The 18,291-nt window shown below is 35.9% G+C and overlaps 1 long non-coding RNA gene across 1 annotated transcript in view; it reads right to left on the reverse strand.

Annotated features, from left to right (window-relative positions):
* LOC149086739 (uncharacterized) overlaps window positions 1–18,291 on the reverse strand; it is an 82,354-nt gene that overhangs the window by 55,588 nt on the left and 8,475 nt on the right. The window contains exon 3 of the long non-coding RNA XR_016192518.1: window positions 254–305. This is a non-coding gene — a long non-coding RNA (uncharacterized LOC149086739). The remainder of the gene's footprint in view (window positions 1–253; window positions 306–18,291) is intronic.

Genomic DNA, 18,291 nt, shown 5'->3' on the forward strand with positions numbered 1-18,291 from the left:
TCATTATACAAACGTTCCTCTTTCATCAAAAAAACTTTTGAAAAATATCACTTCAGTGGCAAAGAGAGGAAATAAAGGCAATATAATAGTGACTATGATTGCAGGACATGATCTCTAAACGCGTGTTATTCAATACAGGGCTGTCACCGATCGAACCCGATACTACGAACAAACACACAGAACAATCTTATTACAAGCATGCGAAAACAAGGTTCGACAAACGCCGAAAGGTTAAATTGCATATCCCACTCACCTTATACATTCGTAGAATTCTTCGAACTAGGTTAGTCTTAACCTGTCAATGTCTGAAAACGCAAAAGGAATAAATAAATAAAAATAAATCTAATAACCAGTTATTGAGGCACAAGTTTTGAAATAGCAACGTATATCGACGTATTCAGTCGTTGACAAGCACTTCCGTTTCACACTGTGTTTAGTACTAACATATACACAACCACATACGTACGTGTGTGTAGGCTTCTCTCTGTATATTTTTATTTATTTATTTATCCTTCTCTTGAAATATTCAGCAAGCCTGTTAAGCTATATTGGAGTAAAATGTCAATACGCCGACTTGTTAATGTACACCTCGCGTGTTTTTATAGGTCTAAAAGGGATCAGGTAAAAACTACTTTCGGACTTGTATACAGATTGGAATTTTCTTCTGAAGAAGAAGCTTCTTGACTCACGTAAGAAACTTTCTTATACGTGAATTACAGATAAATACAGATAATGCAAGAAAAATAAAGATAAATGAATAATGAAAACGATAAAATATGGTAAAGACAAACAGATAAAATGGTAAAGATAAATGAATGACAAAATGGTAAACGTAATGAATGATAAAATAGAAAATATAAATGAATGATAAAATGGTAAAGATAAATGAATGATAAAATGGTAAAGATAAATGAATGATAAAATGGGAAAGATAAATGAATACTAAAATGGTAAAGATAAATGAATGATAAAATGGTAAAGATAAATGAATGATAAAAAGATAAAATGATAAAGGTAAGTGAACGATAAAAATATAAAATGGTAAAATTAAATGAATGATGGAAAGATAAAACGGTAAAGATGAATGGATGATAAATACAGAAAGCTATACAGGTTGTCCAAAATTGTTTACACAGCGGATGTCCCTGCAATCGTTGACTTTAGAAACATACTTTCAGAAACAAAATTTTTTCAAATAACGCGTTGTAACTAACCACTCAAAATGTCTAGAATTTTCTAAGGCAGGGCCGTAACTAGGATTTTTGTCCCGCGAGGTGAACATGATTTCGCCGCCCCTTCCCTACAACATTAAAATTCAATAATTTTATAACGGTGTGCTTTGTTCCCACGCAAAACTGCCGCTCCATAAATTTTTTTTTCACCCGGAGCAGTTTGCTCCCCCTCTAGTTCCAGCCCTGCTCAAGGGAAATATACATATATTTTATACATGAAAAAATAGAAAAATCAACTTTCATGTAGACCCTGTGTGGTTAAACTTCCAATTAGTGAAATGTGAATGCGGTTCTGAGAAAAGTCATTCACAAAAAATTTCATATTTTTCAATGCGATATTAATTAAAATATTTGACTTCGAGAAGTTTTCAGCATTTGTCACGAATGATTGAGGGCGTGGTTCACAAATTGCGAAACGTAAATTAAATTCAAAGTTGTAAAACTTCTGTAATTGTCAAAAAAATACATTGCTATTTATTGGGGATGAAAAATGAAATGGTTGAGTTTATTTTATTTGTGTACAGTCCCTAAAATGGGCAACTTTTGAGGCAAAGAAAACTTGCCAACACAATGTGAAGTTGCCAAAACATAGTGATTTTATAAATTTAATATCTCCCCTTAAATATTGCATTTAAAAATATGAAGTATTTGCAAAAGACTTTCCAGAGCTGGATCTACGTTTCAATAGTTGGAACTTTTAGCACACGGGGTAGGCCTATGTATAAAAAGTTAATTTCTTTACTTTTTTATGTACACAACCCCCCCTCCCCAAAAAAACAATATTTTTAGACTTTAAGAAACCTATGTTATTCAAAACTTTTTTGAATTGGGGGAAAACTTCTTCACTCAGCCGTTGCAAAAATATCTACTATGCAAACAATTTGGGACAGTGTGTACAGATAGGGTGGTCGAACTTTAGGAGACTCACGGGTCACTTCATGAGTTTGAAAACGAGTCGCGGGCCTCTCTCTCTCTCTGGAAATGTGTCACGGACCGCTTAAATGGTCTGGAACTCTGCATCTACAAATATGTCGTGGGTTACTTGAGTAATGTGGAACTGTCCAACGGGTCACTTGAGTAATGTGGAACTGTCCAACGGGTCACTTGAGTAATGTGGAACTGTCCAACGGGTCACTTAAGTACTCTGGAACTATGTCGCTGGTCACTAAATTATCTGTTAATTGGCCACAGGTCACTTAAGTGATGTCACTTGAGTAATCTGGAAATATACCACGGGGCCACTTAAGTGATCTGTAAACGTAATCTATAAATTCATTTTTGCAAAATTTGGTTTGTCGCGGGCCGCATCAGATGGCTCCGAAAGCCGCATTTGAGTCACGACACATGGGTAAAGCATATATGCTGTGCAGTTCAAGAAAATTCAAGTTGCAAGGAGATCTGGTTTAAGCAAAAATCTAGTTTCGGGATCTTTTCCTAAACCCCAGTCCTACTCAAACGCTGTAAACTATTATTATACAGTTTAGTATAAGTAGTATTTTACATTGGCTCTAAACAAGTATATTCCTAGTAGGTACGTAATTCCTCATAAACTCGGGGCCATATATGCTGGTTTAGATACTTATCGTAACGTCTGCTTATGGATCGAAATAGAGCCAGTCACGGGCTTTAAACTTCTGAATCTGGTTCAGATACTTATCGTGCTGTTAATGGATTGACATTTTTTAGGAATATTCTTTTGCGGACAGGATGGAACCTCTTTGCGGGCCACATTTGGATGGACGCCTCTTCGTGGTGAGTGGGCAGAAATTTGGCCACATTGCTACAGAATAGCGCTTTTCATCAGCGTTGGCCACTTACGTTGTTTGAAAACTTGTCGTGGGTCACTCAAATGATTTGTAACGGGTCACAATGAAATTAGACAATTTATGATAAAAAAAATTTCTTCATTTCCAATTTTGTATATTATAAGGGGGATTTTAAAACAAAAATTAGCATTGTATTCCTTTGAATTTTTCTTCTTGAGTAGAATGACAACTAGTGGAGAGCGGGAGGGTCTACTGCCCGATGGCAAGACCAAGCGGCACCAAATTCCCCAATTCTTCGTTCAAAACGGGACGCCAAAATGGATTATTGCCCTGGCATCAGAGTACTTTTCTTTCTTAGTTTGCGGCCTTGTCCGTTAGACTTTGATGCAGTATTTATTCAGAGTTTGTCAGTATCTACTGTGGAAACAGCAATGTAATGTAATGTATTATTAATTATACCCACTGTTAATCACAAAAAAACAGATTGAATAACGCTGGATTAAACACCAAATGCAATACCTATCTGGGCCTCTGCTTCAGGTTTGATGTCCGTCGTGTTGTTTATGGATCAAATTTTTTATTAATTAATAACCAAATTTTGTTTACGGGTCGTGGTCCACATTTCGCCCATGGGCCATGTGTTGGCATGTATTCTATAAAAATTATCTACAAATTTATAATTGAAATTTCATGAGCCTAATCTCTTTGAATAGTGTTCATGCTGTAGTGCAATACTTCTCTGTGATCTACCAACAGAGTCACTACCCAATATGAAAAACGCCTAACTGATTTTGCATTGGTTTCAAACTACCTCGTTTAACCTTCTATCCTCTAATTAGGGAGGTTATTGCTATTGTACTTAAAAAATGAAAATACCGTATCTCTGTGTGTTTTGGAAGTGGTGGCACACTGAGTGGGGTTACTTTATTGTGATCACCTGACAGTTTTAATCGAATGAACTTCGGCGGCTTCACAGTAGATAATAAGATGATGAGTGGAAAATCCTTTATCACATCCAGCTACTTTCAACAAGTAACTTAAATTACAGCTACCTGTATCGCCGACGTCTTTCTGAATTCTCGTGACATTCAACTGGAATTTTTATTTATTTTGCACTATATACCTGGAAACCAAATTATGAAAAATAAAATTGATATTTACTGCGTAATTAAAAACCATTTACTTAAAATGCTTATACGGTATTTCATGAAATACTAAATTTTTAAATTTTAAATTTCTTCACATTAGACTCGAGTTTCATAGAAATTGAGGGAATCTCCACATGTTATAAGCAAAAAAACATGCGATGACAATTGTAATTTTTATAAGAAACATTTATATTTTCGTGAATATATGTGCTATTTTCACCAAAATGCATAAAAATATTGGCAATAACAAGTAAAATATGCTGTGAAAGTTATGTTATTTGCAGCATTTTATGATACAGGATTGATCAAAAACTTTTTTTTAATTTTTTTGTCGGTCCACTATGTATAAACATTCGTGATCGAATCTGCACTGGAAAGTGCGAGTTCAATTATTATGTTTACATGTCCGAACTCACAAAACAGTTTTACGCCATAGCTCATTTACTTACAACTGTCAGGTCGTCATAATGAAGTGGCTACTCACTGTATACTTATAGTTAAATGCAATGAAGAATAAAACCTCATTTAGTGTGTAGAGAAGAAAAGAAAGCAGTGAGATGCTATTCGCATTCACTCTGGGGGGGGGGGGGGAAATACCGATAAGAAAAATATTCTGAGTATTTATTTCACTCAAATCGGAGATTTATGGATTAAGCTTTACAAATAGTTTCTGATTGAACACGAGAGGAATCCAATTTGTTTGATCTTATTGCAGAACAGGTTTCTTGATGATGATATGTATGTAATGCATGCTGATGTTAATTATTTTGATGCTTCGTAAATCATTGATGGAAAATGGGAACAACATTAATGTGAAGTTGCGTTGGTTGTTTATTTACAGGTTTTTCAATACCCTTTTCCCCAATACTATTATCACCCACACTTCCAAGGTGTTTTCTTACCATGCAAGAAATCTTAACAGTTTTCTTCCCCATGTCCTAAATATTCTGCAAGTAATTTTTCTTCAATTATACACATACATATTTTTGATTCTTGTAACATTTTTATTTACTTATTTTATTTATTTTTTATTTACATTTATTCATTAAAGTTGAGGCTGCTTTGAGTAAAGAAATATGTTTTTACTATAGTGCAAATCTTGACCTCTGTGAACAATTACAAGTTTAATGATCGATTCCAATACATTTAATATTAAGTATAGGGGAATCAAAAATTATAATTTCGAGATTTTTTCCTTTAGGTTTATAATAATTATTTCTAAAACCTATAAACCATGTTATGATTTATAGGTTTCCTCCCTTTCATAATCCTCCTTCATAATTTTTTTTCCTTCTTCCTCCTTGGTCAACTTCCCGCCCCCATAAAAATAAAATATAAAAATATATATTACTGTCATCCGTATCAATCATACATTGGTGAGAGGCATGAAAAAAAAAACATACCGGAATAGGCTAAAAACCTCTAGGTGAGAGCTATTACCCCCGTACAATGGCAATGTTTGACATGATGATCAATTTAATCATAGACGCCCACCAATGTCAATAAATATTTATGAATTCTTTTAAAAACTTGATTCATACAAAAAATCTCGCGCTTATAACTTGTAGATACAAGATATAAATCAGTAATTATTAGCAAAATATATGAATTATCAATAAAGGTGTAAATAAGTCAACAATTACTGGGGAAAAAAGTGTAAATCAGCAATTATTAACAAAAAAATTGAATTGCAATTGTTAGATAAAAAAAAAAGTAAAATAATTTCATTTTTCCCCCTTTTTTTTTTATCATACATGAGTTTTAACACATTTCGTCGACTTTTTCAATATTACGGTATTCTTCTGGTGCATTGTGTGTGTGTGTGTTTTTTTCAGTTTCTCATAGTCTATTGCATGAGAATCTTTCCGTTCCAAATTCACGGCAATTTAAAAATATCAAATAAAGTAGTTTTTTTTTAAAAATTAGCATGTCTCCAGCATCAACGCCGTATTTTTTAGTCTAATCACTCAAAAAGTATTAATTTTTTTTAGTAAACTCTACTGTGATGGTGGTACTACTGTGCAATAATTACACTGTTCAGCAAAACAGAATTGAAAAATTGAACAAATGTATCTAATTTGTATGGATTGGATGCTGCTAAAGGCAAACAAAATTTATAATTAGCTCAAGTTTTATTTTAAAAGTGTCGATTGTGGGAATCGTAATGCAGTAAATGTGATGGGAAAAATTCAATCCCCCTCAACAAAATTTTTTTTTTCATGTTCTTAAGGAAATTTTAATGGTGCCAGAGTATATCAAGGCTGCTGATTTCGGATCTTGCATTGGTTTTGGCAGATTAGCTCTAGTTTTTGAGATGAAATGAAAATTTGAGTGTGAAAATGAAATTTCAATGGTAATGCAAATCACATTGTTGAGAATGTGCATTACCTCAAACCACTAGGGCCATTTCGGCAAGAACAATGCCTGATTCGAAATCAGCGCCCCAAAATGACTCTAAAATCACTGAAATATTTTTGTCAATGCTTTACAGTAAGGGCGTAGCGAGGGGGGGGGACTTGGGGGTCTGGTCCCCTCCCCTCGAAATGTGAGAAAATGACCGAAAAAAGGGAAAAAGATGGCCAAATCCATTGTTGTGTCACTTTGGTCCCCCCCCCCCGAACGAAATTTCTGGCTACGCCCCTGCTTTACAGTAGGCTTATTTATTTATAACACCCAGTTTCAATGGGATTTGTAAGCTGCTTATATTATAACCATTGAAATTTAATTTCAACTTTAGCTCTAGGACTACAGCCAACCTGACAATGCATATTTGAAATCAGCGCCCCAAAATCATTCGAAATCACTGTGTTCGTCTTATCTAGGTTCTTCCCCGAGATTGGCCCGACGGCAACATTCATGGTGGAAGACGAGCATCTTACCTCTGTACAATTCGGGCACTTATTGACAAGCTAATGATCTAAGTGTTATGGTATATAATGTTCCGTTTCCTTACGGTCATATAAATTCATTTGAATGGATTTGTAAAGACTTTAAGAAAATTTGTTGAATAGTGTTATTGGACATAACACCGAAATTGAAAAATTGGCATTTTTATCGGGCTCCCAATGGGAAAAAAAATTTAAAAATAATAATAAATTTTTTACGCCTCTCTTTCCATTATAAAGAAATTTACACCGTAAAAATTGAATGAAACTTCCTTGACATATCCATGATTGAAATTCTCGATTTTTGCCTCTTTCCCAAGTGCTGAAATGATGTGAAAACTTCTCAAAAGATCACCCAAAAAAATGGCAAAAATACAGAATTTAGATCTCGCGCGAGAGTCCCAAGATCATATCTCAGAAAATTTCCATCCAAATTTTACAGGTTAAGGCCAACATTACACTATAAAAGTTTTATAAAATATATTTTGAGAAACTTTGAAAAAAACAACCTATAATCCTATAATTACATTCACTCGAATGCAAACGATACGCTTATTGCTTGAATTTTTCAAGTTTTATAAAATAAATTTTATAAATTTTTTATAGTGTAATGCTGTAAAGGTTTTTTAAGTACAATAAAAAAATGGGATACGTAAATTTTAATTGGTAATTGAATTTTATTTTTGTTAGGAGCCATATAAAAATTTAATTTCCTTTATATTGCCCCAACTGTTATTTTACGGAGTTACCACTATAGTAACTGAACAATTTTCTCTTTTCTTGCAAATAATTTGTTTTTTTCATATATTTTACTTTAATTTAAAAACCAACTGCAGAATTTTTATTCCTTTCAAACTTTCAAAACACCCGTTATACAATATATGGATGTCTGTGAAAATATTTCTGGAGAACTTCCATAACAAGAAATCGATTGGAATACCCCGATCACACGCCTAGACCAAAAGTTTTCTTGCCGAGACTATTAGCATGTACGTAATCATCTCTTTTAGTCTTATATATTATTTTTCTAAAAAAATTATTCCGAAAACAGGTATGAGAAATGGAACAGATGTCTCCAGGCCTAGGATAGTGCGTGACACGTTGGACGATGACTGTAATATCTGATACGTTTGAAATCACGAACGTTGGCTCCATCACGACCGCCACCGAAGGAATAACATCCTCTCAGGCAAACGTCCAAACGCATGTATTCGAGAGAATCGTGCTCTAAGACCAGCAAAAATCACATAACAAAAACCCCGCCCATTATTATTTATATTTTGATTATTTTGTCTTATTTATTTTATTTTTTTATCATTCTTTTTTTCTGATTCGTGGGAGATATTGTGTTCTTTCTTGTGTATGTTTGGTTATTCAACTAATTTTTGCAATCAAATGAATCTCTTTTCATCCAGAACTTAGAATTTCAATTTTTTTCTCTTACTCATTTATTTGAATGAAAAACGCTGAATCAAAAGATTTTTTTATATGGTAACAAAATGCATTCATAATGCCTTTAAGCTTGAAAAGATTCAAATAATTTATTGCAAAATTTACGAAAAATACATAGGCTTATACAAGTCGTCCCAAATTGTTTGCACAGCAGATATATCTGCAACCATTGATTTTAGAGCAGCGTTTCTCAACCTATGATCCGCGACGATGGCATGAGCGATCCGCAGGTAAATTCGATAATCTTATTCTCACTGAATTAAAAATTATTCTATCGTTGTAACTGATACTGGTAATATCCATATGGATTCAAATAAAAATTATACCTTCATACTTAAGTTCACCATATATCAAAGAGGAAAATGAGAGAAATTGTGATCGTAAATACGGGATATCACTAAATTTTGCCAAAAAAAATTCAATTTATTGCCTTAAATGTAATTTGCAAATTAATTCCGAAATATATGAAGAGGAGGGGAAGAAATAAAAGACTGCTACAAATCGCAGTAAAAACAAAAATGTATTTCACGAAAAAAAATATTCAAATGATGAGATGACCATATTTCATTGAAAAAAATACAGTAAACCTGGGATTTTAAATAGGGTAAAACACGGGACATAACCAATTGACATCAAAAACGTTGCCGGTAGTATTTATAGGTACAATCACAAATTTTTATTAAAACTGCTGAAAAATTGTTTAAAAAAGTTTAACCCAACAAATATGTGAGATGAATATCAATATTTTTTTGCCATAATTTATATACTGTATTATGAAAACTATGTGTATTCACGGTATGTATTGAAAATTCAAATAAGCATTGTTCAAAAAACGGGACAAATGTATAAAAAAAAATTGAAACAACCAAAATTAAAGGACTCACCCGTAATACAGAACACGAGTGGTCCGTAAAATTGTTTCGGACATTTTACTGGTCCTTAGGTTCAGAAAGGTTGAGAAACACTGCTTTAGAGAAACACTTTCACTTACAAATATTTTTCAAATGATGTGCGGTTACTCAAAATGCCTTAAATTTTCCAAGGGATTGTATAAATAATTTTTTTTCAATAATATATAAGCACGTGACTAAATTAATTTTCGAATAGCATCTATATATTCTACCTCAGTCAACTCTTCCAAAATGAACTTAATTATGGCATCAGCAGACGTTGTTGTTGGCAAAGTTTTCAGCTCTTCTTTCATTGTCTCGTCAGCTGAAATGCAGACCACGAGACGAGTTAAAGTTAATGAATCGGTAGTAATGAGGTCTCTTCGTTATACACGACTAGAACTTGATGACTGCGAACAAACACTTTTCTTCTAAATGGAAGATAGAACTTTTCGAAACGAAACTCGTATCATTCGCCTCGTTTACTTTAATTCATCGCTCTCTTCTCCAGATAAGATCTGAACAACGCGCAGCGATGAATTACGAAGATTTTTCCATTGTGGTTTCGCTTTGTTCTCGATAAAGACAAAGGAGGAAAAACATTTATTCAAACATTTCTGACGTTATTCCCTTCATCAACAAAAAAAAAAAGAGTCAATAATATACGTAAGTGTGTACGTAATACCGGTGACGAGTGGCTGTACTCGGCAAGATCAGTGAGTAAGTACAGTACATAAAGTGTGTGAGGTGCGGTTACTCCCCGCTTCAATTGACAGCGTCAGCAGGGAGTCAGTCGATAGAAGGCCTACTTTTAGCAGGTCTCTACTATCCTTTTTTTTTTTCGCGACACGACAAACTATTGTGAAGAGAGACCTCCCGTAGAGTGTTCTCCTTTGATGGGAAGACACCAAAATGATGGCATCGAGCCATTCTTGTCTGCGTGTGTATTATCCGTATTTATATATTTATCCCGCAAGTACCCCGTGGGACACCAACCAGCCTTTGATTAAAAAGAGTGAGGATTCACCGAAGTACCACACCACTTTCCTGCTTAACAGATACATCAGCCTTCACAATTTGTATATAATACAATTTTACTATGATTAGAATCTACAAATAATCTGAAATCTATTATATTTGGTTTTTTTTTCTTTTCACGTATACCTTGATGTGTCACTTCCAACATTAGCATGGTACTCCTTGTCCATTACGGCGTAGAAGGGTCTGATACCTCAAGGGTATTTAGGGCAAAAGTGCTCAGCTTTTTCTAGAGTGCGGGCTATTTACGTGCTTTAATGACCTGTGCCGGAAGACTTGAAGGATTTTATAACAGGTTGCATTAGCTACAATAGTTCAGTTTTAAACTTTTCCAACCTAAAATAGCATAACGGCGAATGGCGATTCTTTAAGACAAAACGTGTGATGTGCACCATCATTTTCAGTTGATCATTTCTCGTTGGTAGGGCCATAACCAAGCACAGTAGGTGGCTTTAGGATCCTGGACGATAGACAATATCAGGGCAGTGTCGACCTTAGGGGTGTGTGACAGGTGCAGTCGCACCGGGCCCCTGACTTATGGTAATAGAATTTTAGGAAAAAAACCCACACACATATGTGTATCCCATACATAATATACAATTTCCAATTCTAAAATTTTTCCCAGTTCTGAATTTCCATCACGAAGATCTGGGATTTTTCCTCTCATAAATTCTGAATTTTCATTGGTGAGTAGACATTTTTCAGCGGTTCTTTATATTCTGTGATAATGTATGATTCTTTGGATACCCCGATTCCTTTTCCCACAAAATATATAAAATCGGGCGAACGAGCCCCGAAATTATTTCTGCACCGTGCCCCGCATCTATTAAGGGCGGTCCTGTGTGAGGTGGTCCTGTGAAGGGCGACTAAAATTCGTCACTCAAATTACATGGACTGGAAGTTAAAATGGCAACGTTAAAGATACACCAAGATCAATACGATTATTACTGTGTGTAGTTAATAAATAGGGAATATTTCAACGAGTGAGGTTTGACAAACCAAAAAAAAAAGCAATTGTGTATCATAAAATAGTGATTTCTAAACAGCGCGCCCTATGCTTGGGAATAAAATTGTATTGAACGTAGTAGGACTTTGATTTTTTTTTTCTCAGTCAATGCCTCACGCAATTTAGAATGCTTCGAAATACCTTGAGATCAGGTAGGATTAATTGTAATTTTTCTATTGTGAATTCCGTGGCCTCTCCTGTAAAAACTGTATACGAGCCCAACGAATATACGTTCAAAGGAGAATGATGATCCCGATTTTTGCTTAAAAACTTCCATTATGTGTGATTGTACAGCTAATTAAAAGATTTTCAATTGTCGTACTTCATTCTGGCCCAAAACCAAATCCACGTGATGAGCGAATGACTTCTAAATCACTTAGTCTATAGTCAGCGAATTATTTTTAAATCACTTAATCTGTATAGTCAGCGAATGGTTTCTAAATCACTTAGTGTGTGTAGTCAGCGAATGATTTCTAAATCACTTTGTCTGTGTAGTCAGCGAATGATTTCTAAATCATTTATGTGGTCAGCGAATGATTTCTAAATCACTCGTGTGGCCCAAGAGCTGTTTTCACATCTTTTATAGGTGACCCACAATCTCCAAAACGTCAAGCACCCATGACATAAAGCAGTTGGAAATCGTGAGATTGATTGGTAAATGTGCGTGTTTCAAGTATTAAAAAAATGAAAAATTTAAATCATTAGGGACGGGAGGAGATGACAGAATTATTAAACACGTGTCATTCTTTTTTGCAGCTATCGTGTATTTATTTTGTTAGCTTATATACTATTTAATACATGCATAGGCGAATGTCTACTAAATGTCGTTCGAGCAAACAGAAAAGTGATTTTTCCCGTGTTATCCTTCCCAGTGTTTTCGGTAGTCACAATGACAGGCCATGTCATGTCATGTTGCAATGCCCATGACTCCCCCACAGTCCCTTCTCGTGTCCGTTACAAGTTTTCTGAACTGTCACGTTTCGAACGTAAACCGTGCGCCCAAACACATAGAGATATACGGACACGGCACAGAGAGGGGAACGAACATATATACGCACATACGAATGCCGGGATACGTGCGGCGCGTGACGTCCAAGCGGTCACGAACGGTACACGAGATCGATTTGTTGTCAACGTCCAAAGCATTTCAATGTCTACTTTCATAACGGCCGGCAAATAACACTATTTACGGCACATCTGATCAAAAAAAATTGTCCGACTCGTAATGATCTCTATAAATATCTTCTTAATTTTATTTTTCATCAAATATTTGAAAATATTTTTGAAAAGTTTTAACATTAATAAATTTTTTTAAATTTTTCAATGTGAAAAGAACCTTTTCTTGTTTTAGATCTTGCATTTTTTTAAAAAAATGTGCTTTGCATTCTTGAATCCGGACTTTTTTTATTTTTTTCTGACTGTGGTCCAAATAGTGACTAACGAGTCAAGTTTTTCATTGTCAACTCTTAGTCAGTCAAGTTTTTCCAGTCAAAGTAAAGATTTCGAGTCAAAGCAAAGATTTCGAGTCAAAGCAAAGATTTCGAGTCAAAGCAAAGATTTCGAGTCAAAGCAAAGATTTCGAGTCAAAGCAAAGATTTCGAGTCAAAGTAAAGATTCTCGAGTAAGAGTGAAAACTTTCCAGTCCAACTGAAGACCCGCGAATCATTATCAAGATGTTCAAGTGGAAGTCAAGACTTCAGAATCAATGTTCAATTTTTTATAGTCGAAACTTTCAGTTAGTGATCAAGACCTTCGAGTAGAAGTCAAAACCTTCGCGAAGTAAAAACTTTTGACTAATAGGCTAGTCAAGATTTTTGGAGTCAGAGTCGTTTGTCATGACCAACATTTAATGGCATCTTTTAAATTTGAATTAATTTTCTTTTCCGTTGCTGATGAAGACCGCTGCTCGTGGTTGTTGTTGTTGTTGTTTTTTGCATCGTTCCTCATTATTAGACTCGTGAGATCTACTTTTTATGGTCCTTTTCAGTCCACTGGTTCTCAAAATGTATATCGCGGACAATAGGTGTCACCAAAGTATTCCAAGTTCGAGAATTTTTTGTGCAGGCCTAGTGAATAGAAGCATAATAAAGGATCGGACGAGGCTCCGAGTCAAACAGGGCACCTTCCCATTCAGTTTATTGAAAATTTCTATTGATATTCACGCACTTGTTGGGTGGATCAACTTACCACCTTGCAATCCAGTGGTTAGGAAACTAACTTCAGACTGCAGGTCTGGGTTCGAATCCCAGCTCGGGCATAGATGTCTACTAACGCTAACAAATTCCCCGGACGGATCATACAGATCTCTTGGGAATACGTGAGGATCATGTGACGATATAAGTGTATGGATATGGCTCAAGGGCTCTACCGAAACCCTTTAAGACACTCTTGATGAAGAGGGTGAGGACTAAACTGTTAGAACAGTGTTTGGTCTGCCGCTGCATCATAGATTATTACAAGATCAGGCAACTAGTGCCGTACTAGCCAAATCACTAACAAAGCAAGGAAATTCCCGGTGAAGGGCAATGATGGTTGGTCCAACCTCCCCTCCTAAATTAGCGAAATTTTTTTTTCAAAAAGATTTTTAACAAATTTTTCCCAATGACCATAAAAAATAGTTAGATCCTGGGACCTTGAAGTCGTTAAGAGCGTACGACCGACCGGACGTCATTGAATTTTAGAAGTTGTCATTCATTTCATGTGTTACTCCTTCTAGCAAATTGCTGCCACCTAGCTATCTGCAAAATGTAGAAAATTGGCCACCCCTCGCATACCCTCGGGTAATTTCTTCTAATTGGAACCTTGTGACAGAGTTTATTTGGAGTGTGTTTATAATATGAGTATCCAGTTTATAATGTGGGGTTTTTAAATGGACAATCCAACCTCACATCGTCGAAACGATTAGCTGGTGCCGTTTTTCCTAGCTGACACATATGGTCCAGAGTGTCCAATTCCTAATTACCTCTCCTCATCTATTAAGTAGGTAGGGAGCAAATGATTGACTCTTCTCTTTCGTCATCACTCATTCAAGCATCGCCACTATCCCTCATGACCAGCGCCTGCTAAACTCATCGAACATCGCGAGGTTCAGCTTATAATCTCACACGTGTTGATGATTACCGTCGAGTTGGAAATTAATGCCGACAGTACTCAGACTAACTACTCGGTTACGGATGTCAAACTGAAATCACAGACAAACTCGTTTATAACGGCAAGAAAGATTTATTTTTTAATTTCTCGGTTATAACCGAACTATTGTTACAACCGAGGTGGATGTTTGCGAAGACATTTCAAAGGTGAAAAATACACTCAGATGCAATCGAACTCAAATGGAAATCAAGTTATTTCGTTATGATTACAGTGACTGTATTTTATCGAGAAAAATACCAAAAATTGGAGACATCGCCTTTTCTTGCCATAAATGTTGCCAATTGTGAGCGAAATTTGCCATTAATTGCTTATAAGTCACCCTTAGCTGGAAATAAATTGAATGCTGTAGCATCTACAAGGAATTAAAAAATATTTTGCTGGGCACAAAATTCTTATTACATAATTTTTAAATTACGCAAATTATCTTCTCTGATTTTAATATTTGAATGAAATCAAGCTTCGTTCAAAAAACGGGACATTTCCTAGGAAATTCTTGGGAATGGAAGCAAAGTGAAGAAAAGTATGTGTCGTTATAACCAAGGTCGTTAAATTTTTAATCAACCTCATAGGTATAGGACTCGTCCTATTGATCAATTAATCGGCTCGGTTGAACGATCAATTATTAATCGCAGTTAAAAATTTCACTTCAGTTAATCAACTCGATCAATTCGATTAAAAGTTTGTGAATTAACTTGATTTTTTTGAACTGATTATATGTCTCATAAATCATGTTCTATACAGAACATTTTGGATAAGTGACCGTTCAAGTATTGCGTAAGCAAATTTTTGACCCCCCCCCCTCTCCCCCCTTGTCAGCAAAAGTCAGCAAAACACCCCCCCCCCCATATCAGACTGTTATCGGACTCATCTATTATGAATTTGTAGTGTGAAAAACAAAAACTGATGAGAGAAAGAGAGAGAGAATCATCTTGGTCCCCTGATGGGGCCTTGTCAACCCCCTTCCCCTTTGTGAGGGTCATGCGGGGACCTCATTGCATAGGGACTTCCACGATAATATCCGGCACAATGATTTATGGCAATAAATATGTTTTATTAGAGGTGGTACCTGAGCCCTCTTTCAATTTGCCCTTGGGGCTATGATTGCTTTTGACACGGCAGTAGGGACATTTTTTTTTCTTTTTCCTGGATAAATATTCAAATATTTGTTTAAGTTACGTAGAATCGTCTTATCGTCATCAAGGGTTCCGTGAAACAGAATTATAGCTATCAAGGGTTCCGCGAGAAACTTTATGTTGGAACCCTTGGTCCAGAGACTGGGATTCTTATATATGTATTCCTCTGAACGACCGATTTTTTTAGAAATACAGTGTGTCCCTCTTTGAAGGGTACCGCTCTACATCTATAAAGAGGTCAACTCCCGAAAGTGTTCAATTTTTTTCTTAGTATAAAATTTTTTCTGAACACATTTTACTACCTCTATCGAGAAGGGCCAAGTCTCCGAAGGTTCAATTTTTTCTGAGAAACGTTGTGGACATGACCATTTCAGAACCTTCTATTACCTACTCATTAGATTGAGTTATTATTTCAGTCAGGATTATTACTGAGCATAAAATCTCATCTTTCTAAGAAGAAAAAAAAAGAGAGAATAGCGAGAACTTTCATTTTCTCGAGTTTTTCTGAAGACCACACTAAACTCACCATATTTATTATTGGTCATTATTATTGTTGTTGTTATTGGGTGTTACTATTTTTACTTTTATCGTTGAAGGCACTTCCTTCTATATGCCTCTTTTTCCCCCAAGGGTTTTCCAGAAATGACAAAAGCTTCTGCATCAGACTTTTTTTTTTTTCCTTATTTCCTTCTTAACTTTCTTTTCCTTTTTGGTTCATAACATTTGTCCCCCCAGAAGGCGCAAGATCTGCTTGTGCTTGGCCCGGTTCTTGATATTGATGGATTACCCTCCTCTCCGAGGAGTGGTGGTCCAGTGCTTTGACGACAAAAATCAATTACAGCGCGGCTGCTGACCAACGAAGTGGACAGATGCGAGACATTCTCTCTCTCCTAGAGCTCCCATACTTTTTCTCCTGGAGCTTTCCTCTACGTGTGTATGCATTTCTTTTTCTTTTTCTCCTGCCACCTATATCGCTTGCCGTCGATGCACATTCCATCTACAGAGTCGACAACAACAACAAGAACGCCAGCCACTATTCGTTTGCCCTCATCGAACTTTTGCTGATGCTATTGTTCCGCTCACATCCATAGTTTATTGTTTTTTTCTCCTGTTACTGCATTTTCCTCTCTCGTGCCACCGTATACAATGTGATTAGATGCATAGTCAAAAAGATCAAGTCGCTCGAATTTTACGTCGAAAAGCACTCTCTCAGCGAGAAAAGAAACTTCCACTGAGAAACAACACATGTAAATAGCTCTGCATAAACCCTCTGTAACTAAAGTATTAATTTCCTGAGAAGAAAAAAAGAGCGCAACTTTCTTTATCGCTTCAAGTCACTTCCAGTGGTCGACCAGCCTAACACATCTGTGACAGATTTAAATTCAGCTACCTAAAGCACATGCCGAACATCTACATGCAGTCATAGCGTAACATCTCCATTTCCCAGAATGGAAAACAGATGGCAGCACCAGAAACAACACGAAACAAGCACAACTCTAACAACATAAATACGGTTAGGGGCCACGCCTACACTCATATGACGCACTACGGCATGTACCGATTCGTTAGAAATTCCGTACATGCACGTGTAGCTTCGAGGTGAATGTATATGTTAAGTAGTAGTAGTCAAAGACAGTGACTGCAGTGAAAAGCGCCTCAAAGCAGCTGTTGACAGTGACCAAGGGACGACCTTGGTAGAAAACTTGGATGAAAAAAACTTATCAAAAGCAATCCCGTATCGACGGCACAGCATTTTCATAATCAAAAATGTGTAGTTCTCTCAGTAAAAAAATTACTTTAGGGCACCTTTAACCCGGGCACCCTGTATTACGCATATAAGTTTATTACGGGCTCAAACATAATTTACTACCACAGAGTATTCAATTAAATCCCTGCAGAAGAATAGCAATGGAATTTTCTTTCATTTGGAGAGCGCTTCATGTGAAAAAAAAAAAAAAAAACTCATACTAACTGGTCCAACTACAGGGTGTCTATAATTAAATTCCCCCAACCCTATTTTCAGCTGTCTACCACCTTAATTATTCACCAGAAAATAAGGAACTTCGGGAATGTCTTGATAAAGAGATAGAGAAGGGGAATCAAGACCAAAAAAAATCAGTTTCTACTCCACCGACATCCACTTCTGAAGTGTTTCATCAGGGAAATTTTACACTCACGCCAATTTTCGAAATCATGCGACCAATCTTCTCAAGCTTCGTGGTAGGGAAGGATCTAAAGATCTTCAGCAAAACCTCTTCCATTCACTTCATTCATCACTGTTATATGACGTTGAGTTTTCGAGAACATGCTCTTTGCCCTTGTTCCCGAAACTCTTTTACGAAAACGGTTATTCCCATCAGGAACGGGCCAACCAGTGACACTTCGCATGCGAGCTGTTAATGCACGTCATGGTATCAAATGAGGCGTTCAGAATGCAAGTGGTGCAAGTCCATAAAAACTGGTTGTGAGATATTTAGCCTTAAATTAATATGTAGATAACTAAATCAATGCACATTTTTCAAATTCAGTTAAATTTTATTTTCAGACGGTTAAATTGAGGGCTTATTTCACTAGTGCTCTGAATAAACCTC

Source organism: Pholcus phalangioides, unplaced genomic scaffold (assembly GCF_987345545.1).
Source record: "Pholcus phalangioides strain wild (caught in Gottingen) unplaced genomic scaffold, Ppha-v1.0 ptg000004l_1, whole genome shotgun sequence".
NCBI classification, from domain to species: Eukaryota; Metazoa; Arthropoda; class Arachnida; order Araneae; family Pholcidae; genus Pholcus; species Pholcus phalangioides.